The following is a 6,229-nucleotide window of genomic DNA, read 5'->3' on the forward strand; positions in this document are numbered from 1 at the left end:
CTTAGTGCGGGTGGGTTGGGAAAAACCTCTGCCTGCAACTTTCTCCGTATAACCTCTTCTTTCCTGCTTAGAATTTTGTCTGCTCAAGGCAATGACTGTCTTTCTGATCTGTAATGATTGAGAATATTATGATTTTTTTAGCTCCCAGCACTGAAGGGGCTCGATGAGACCGCACTGGTATCCTGGTATGTAAGTTCATGGGCCAATGCGTGCACTGTCTCGTTTCCTTGCAGGCCCTCGCGGGCCGGAGTCAACACGAGGTTAATTAGCTCCACCGGTAGCAGTCCGGCAGCCAGAATTTTAACTGCTTTGGCGGATACCCTGCCTGCATTGTAGTTTCGGACAGCCGATTGGGAATCGCTTACAATCACCCTTGCATTCTGTTGAATGAGAGCCGGCGCAATGGCCACCTCCTCAGTCGATGTTGTGTCCCTCTGTCAAAGGCTGTAGCACAAGACCTGGTCCCCGTCCTCCCTGGTTGCGAGGGCTACGAAGTCCATTCTGTGTTCATATTCCATGTCCATGTAGGCCACGTCCTGTTTGCTAGTTCTTTTTTTTCCTAGAGCTTTCTCTGTCTACCCTCATGGTATACCGGGTGCGTGTTCCTTGGGAGTGGTGGGATCCTTATTTAGTTCCTTATGTTTGTTACGATATCCTCAGTCAGCTTGAGCCTCGCTCGAGGTTCGAAACCTAGCTTTTCTAGCATTTTTAGTCCCGATCGGCTGCATAGGAGTCGCTGCTGTGCTACTCTGGTAGCCTCAATGAGCTCGCCTAGTGTTTGAAATCCCCATGTTGAGAATTTTTTGGGTGGATGTGTACGGAGGGAGGTCCAGGGTGGTTTTGACGCATTTTTTAATTAGGATTTCAACCTTGTTCTTTTCTGCTTTTGCTAGCCATAGGCATGGTGCCACGTATGTGATCCTACTGATTTCGAATGAATGAATTGGTCTCAATAGGTTCGTCTTTTTCATTCCCGCATTTGCTATTCTCTTGATTAGTGGACACATCTGGTCACCGACACCCATGAACAGTGCAACCTTCGATATAGTGTGGTCGTACAGGGAAGTATGTATGATGCTGAGCTATAAACCTCTCCAGACTACACCACCCAAGTAAGTCCCCTCTGCTTCTGATGCAGGCAACTATTAACAGAAATCAGTCAGCACAGCCTGCCAGCAAATTCTGTGCTAGCAGAGCTACGTGCACCGAGAATTTCAGCGAGCACGTTCAAAAAGGAGTTGACATCAGAATTAAGATATTCTCAGGAACAAACATTGCTACAGCAGATATCATTTACCATGAAGAGCTTTTCTATTTACTAAGTAAGTTAACTAATTCTGGGGTGGAAGTGCTGCTTCATTTGCTCCATTCTGCTCCAAACTGCTTTACCTACTCTAAAATACAATATTGCTCCAAAACAGCTCCAAACATCTGGCTGCCTCAACGTCTTGCCATACAATATTGCAAATCATAGGTTTTCTTTAACTGGAGAAGCACGGAGCAAAATATTTGGAAGTAAATTTAAAACGATCCGCATCCATTGGAGGGAATTGTGAAAAAAATAGTGCAATAGCAACTTCTCCCATCCTTTTGACTCATTGATGGTGAGAGTAGTGAATGCAGAAGAGACCAAACACTGCGTTAGAAAACTTTTTCAGCTACAAAGAGCCACACGAATTGCTTTAATGCTTTTGCTTTCGAAAGAATTCAGCGAGGTACCTCACCATAGTCTTCATCAATAATGAGCATGTCAAGCCTACAAAGGCATACTTGTGTGATGGGGGGACATCACGAAGGTGCCATTTACTAGAAATGTTCTCAAGAGTGTTAGTAAGCCACATGATCCACAAAGACTATTGCCAGAGTTGAATCTAAGGATGCCCCAACGTCGCTGAAGTGAAAACGTGAAGAGGCACTGGCAGCAGACAATGAAGTAAAGAAGCTGTTTTCCTCGGCTATCCCTTCAGTGCCACCTGTCCTCCCTGAAGGCACTGTAAATTTATCAATACAAGCGTAGGACAAAAAAGTATGCACAAGGTAGCAGAAATGTGCTGCTCATTGCTGTGAACTCCAAGCCAGTGGTGGTGCTTGAACACATCAAAGTGGTAAGCTCCTTTGAATCTACCATGCCACAATAGTAAAAAGCTTTTAGTTGAACTTGACGGCCAGGTGTGTAACATAGAAGCAAGTATTCCATTTCCTGCTAGTCTTTTCGAAATTCTTACTCCTGTCAGCTACGATATGTTATTTCAAACATCTGTACATTTGATTTTGGGAACCGAGCATTGGGCCGAATATCCGTTGTGATCCATCGCTTCAATACGGGTCAGGCCAGCCTCATCCACAGAAGGCCTTATTGTGCCTCCCTTGCTGGGGGGCATGTCGTACAGAAGGAAGTTGACAAGATGCTGGCAAACAACGTTATTGAGCCTTCCTGCAGTTCCTGGGAGTCCCCTGTTGTATTAGTCAAAAAGACCGCAGTTGGAGAGTTTGTGTTAACTATCGCCACCTTATCGGATAACAAAGAAAGATGTTTATCCTCTTCAGAGAAATGACATGCACCTAACTGCTTGCATGGTGCTAGCTATTCTTCCATCGACATGCGTTCCGGCTACTGGCAAATTGCTGTGTCGACGAACAGGATCGTGAGAAAACTGCATTTGTCACCGCCGATGAACTCCTCTGTAATGCTCTTGTGACATTCAAGCACGACGGACTCGCTCCACCATGGATTCAAATGGACAACATGTTTATGCTACTTCGATGACATCGTTTTCTCCCATGTTCGTAACCCACCTTGATTGACTTTCTACCATCCTGGCCATTTTTACCGTGCCCGTCTTAAGTGAACACCAAAAAATGCAGCTTCGGCCAGCACCAAATTAAAATCCTGGGTCATTAGGTTGATGCGGCTGGTGCACAGCCCAGCCCTGACCAAGTTCAAGCTGTGAGCGAGTTACCTAACCCTCATAGCTCAAGTGATGTGCGAAGTTTTTTCGGGCTTTGTGCCTGTTTCTAAGAACTTCGCAGACTGCGCTTGTTCTTTTACCTCTTCTGCAGAAAAACGTCCCTTTCACTGGCGCAGTGATCAAGATCATGCCTGCATAATGCTTATTTCCGGCCTCACCTCTCTACCTGTCCTGGCACACTTTGAACCTTCTGCACCTATAGAACTGTGCACCGATGCTAGAGGTCATGGTATTGGTGCTATCCTTGCCCAGTACCAGCATGGTTACTCCCGCATAATTTCTTATGTCAGCCACGTGCTATCTCCCTCTGAGCGCAAACATTTAATTATGGAGCGGGAATGTCTTGCACTTGTTTGGGAATCGACTGAATTCCACCCTTATTTGTTTGAGAGGTCCTGCGTAGTGACAGACCATCATGTTTTGTGTTAGCTGTCTTCACTTAAGGAGCCCACCGGCCGCTTAGGTTGCTGGGCCTTGCGCGTGCAAGAGTACATATTTACTGTGGTTTACAAGTCAGGCCAATTGCACCAAGACATTGATTGCTTGTGCTGCAATCACGTAAATCCACCCGATTTGTCTGACCATACAACAGACGACTACATTTGCCCATCTTGGACTTTATCAACATCGGTGCCAATCAGCACCGTGATCCCGCACTGCAACACATTATTGACCAGCTGCACAACACAACTCTGATCGTTCCACCAGCATGTTTGTGCTCCATCACGAGACATTATATCGATGCAATATGCGTCCAGACAGCGCGGGCATTTTACTGGTCGTTCCGGCTCATCTGCACTCTACTCCTCCCGCTCAACTTCATGACTCCTCTACAGCATTACATCTGGGAGCGTCGGCATGTACGACAGTGTGCAACAATTTTTCTCACCTGGTCTCTACCAATCTGTCCGTTGCTGTGTCGCCGCTTGTGAGCTGTGTCAGCACGGTAAGACACCCTCACTTCAACCTAGTGGGCCCTGCAATCAATCACAGTTCTGACTTTGCCATTTTGTGGTGTGGGCCTCGATCTTCGTCCTTTTCTGACGTCGACTTCGAGAAACAAATGTATTGCTGTGGGAACTGATTATACCACCCGGTATACTACAACCAGAGCTATCCCCACCTGCTGCGCCTCTGACATTGCAAACTTTGTTCTGCATAATGTCATCTTGTTTCATGGTGCTCCCCATCAACTGCTCACAGATCGTGGCCGCTGCTTTCTCTTTCAAGTAGTTCATGACCTCCGCTTCGTCACCAATTCACAATGGCCTACCATCCACAAATGAATGGTCTTACTAGGCACCTTAATTGCACACTGGCCGACATACTGTCAATATATTTGTCCGACAACCATCGTGATCATTACCTTTTGTAACATTCCACCTATAACTCCTCACGGCATGATACCGCCGGATACTCCCTTTTATTTACTTTTCGGCTGAGACCCTTTACTCCCGTTTGACAACTTGCTGACTTGATGACTCTTCCTGCGGTTACACTTTAGATGCCATTGCCACGCTGATGCTACCTGCCACATTGCTCAAAACCAGCTTGGCACGTCTCACCACTCTAAAAAGCATCACTACAACATTAATCACTGTGACATCACTATGCTTCTGGCTCCCGGCCTGCTGTATGGGCGTGCATGAGAAACTTCAGCCTCGCTGCGTTGGTCGTTATCGCGTCTTGCGCAACTCAATGTGACCTCAGATCACCCCTCTGCAGCCCAAGTATCCTTCCACAACCCTTCACCCAGAACTCATGCATGTCACCTGCCTGAAACTGTATTATGTGAGTTTTCCTGTGTAGTACGCACTGGCACTGTACTTCTCCCATGCGGGTGGCACTGCTATGCTGTGCAGTATGTGCTGGTGTGAAGAAGGCACTGAAGCTAGGCTGGATTAGTTCTAGTGGTGTGTCCTTGACAGTGAACCGTTGCAGCTACCTGCATGTACTTTCCCCTAACAATATTTTGCCCATTTGCCTTGTCTTGTTAGAGGTGTGTATGCAGTCAGTAAACCATTGAATGTCAAATAAAAAAAATCAAATGATTTTTTTACTTAAGAGATAGAAAATTGCAATTATTTAAAGCAGCTGATCCTAAAAAAATGCTCCAAAACAACTCGAATGCTGCAAGACATTTTATGGCTCTAAGGCTGCTCCAAAATGGTGTTATTACTGTTCATTTAGCTGCTCCATTTAGCTGAAACTGTACGCAGCCAGCACGTGCATGGAGTGCGCGGGGAACTTCAAAGTGCAGAAGGGCCCTCGGATATCTTCAGAAAATGCGCTGCCGAAATGAAAACCGCCTTCTACGACGTCAGCTTGGAGGTAAGTTTTATTCGGCCCTTTCGGCATCTCTTCACCACATATGTAATTCTTTCTTTTTGTATGTAGTTGTTGGCGAACCCACGCAATATCACGGATGCCAGTTGCGTCTGCAAGGCCGGGTGCCACTGTTAACGATGCGACACATTGCTCTCGTATGATTTCCAAGGAAACCGCAAAAACAACTTGATTTTCGATTGCTTCCCGATGGTTGTTTTTTTATAACTATTATGACACCCATAAACACAAGAGCAGATCGAGCTGTTAGTTTAAAAGGACGTTTTCTCTTTGCGGGGAACCATGAACGTGCGGCAAGTCAGAAAGCGCGCACTCCTGCAATATGCTTCGCTCTCCATGTCGTGCTTCTACGTCTTCTGCGTCAGGCTAGGCTTCCCAAAAGCGAGCGCCGAGAACAGCTGGAAACTGTCATTAGGAAGTCGTTAGAAAAAAAAAAAAAAAGTTCCCGTTGGGCAGGAAGGCTCCGCGCTCTCTACAACACAGGCCGTGTCCGAAGGCCTGCCAGCTGTGGTTACAACTTTTAGTAGTTGTCACAACTTTTAGAGCTCTAGTTTGGTCCAGAAGTAAAAAAAAAAAAAGACCCGTTTATTTTGTGTTTTTCGCGTGCTAGCGATAGCTCGTGCATGCTTGAAAAAACCTAGCGTGAAGTACTGTACCAAAACAAAAAACGTGGGAAATGCGCAGCCTTAACGACAAGCAATGGGTGCGATATGAGATTCGAAATGACTAAGTAAGTACAGGCCCTTGTTTCAGTCGGTGTATATTTTTTTTTTATTCTTACGGGGACCCAAAAAGAAATCGGAACACAGCGTCGGTGCTACCCACGGTTGCGGATCCAGACAGCCGCGTTTTACAGCGGCGCCTCCCAGACGGCGCCACATGTTCGGCCAAAGCTGCAGCGCACCAGGCCGATA

This window comes from Amblyomma maculatum, unplaced genomic scaffold (genome assembly GCF_055883805.1).
Source record: "Amblyomma maculatum isolate TAMU_Amacu unplaced genomic scaffold, ASM5588380v1 scaffold_13, whole genome shotgun sequence".
Taxonomy (NCBI): domain Eukaryota; kingdom Metazoa; phylum Arthropoda; class Arachnida; order Ixodida; family Ixodidae; genus Amblyomma; species Amblyomma maculatum.